The sequence below is a fragment of the Pistacia vera genome, unplaced genomic scaffold (assembly GCF_008641045.1).
Source record: "Pistacia vera cultivar Batoury unplaced genomic scaffold, PisVer_v2 Contig652, whole genome shotgun sequence".
NCBI classification, from domain to species: Eukaryota; Viridiplantae; Streptophyta; class Magnoliopsida; order Sapindales; family Anacardiaceae; genus Pistacia; species Pistacia vera.
Window position 1 is genome coordinate 59,004 of NW_022196504.1, and position 638 is coordinate 59,641.

Consider the following 638-nt stretch of genomic DNA (forward strand, 5'->3'; position numbering starts at 1 on the left):
GTCATGCAATTATGGTATTACAAGGTCACTTGTTGCAATGAACTTTGAGATTAAGCCGACAATAATTCAGATGACCCAACAGTCAGTCCAATTTGGTGGAAATTCATATGAGGATCCAATTTTTCATATTGCTAGTTTTCTAGAGATATGTGACATGTTCAAGCACAATGGATTGACTGACAATGCAATTAGGCTAAGACTGTTTCCATTTTCATTGTGAGATAAGGCGAAAGGTTGGCTCATGTCACACCCAGCTGGAATAATCACCACATGAGATGGATTAGCTAAGAAGTTTCTAGCAAAATACTTTCCCCCGAGAAGATGGCAAAAATGAGAAAGGACATTACCTCTTTCGTACAAGACAATGATGAATCACTGTATGAAGCTTAGAAGGGGTATATAAAGTTGTTAAGAAAATGTCCACATCATGGTCTATCAGTTTGAATACAAGTCCAACAACCAAATATTCAAATTATGGTCGATGTGGTGGTAGAGGAGCATTAAATTAGAAGACTCCAGAAGATGCTTATGCACTGCTTAAGGTAATGGCCAATAATAACTACCAAAGACCCAATGAGTGAGCAATGCCTAAGAGGAGCATGGGTCTACATGAAGTTGATGCGTCTATCACATTATCT

At 38.2% G+C, this 638-nt stretch overlaps 1 non-coding gene across 1 annotated transcript; it reads right to left on the reverse strand.

The window, feature by feature from the left end:
• Positions 1-327: 327 nt before the first annotated feature.
• Positions 328-434, reverse strand: LOC116111877. Its single transcript, XR_004125137.1, has one exon. It is a non-coding gene; the product is annotated as a small nucleolar RNA R71 (small nucleolar RNA).
• Between the last annotated feature and the right edge of the window lie 204 nt (positions 435-638).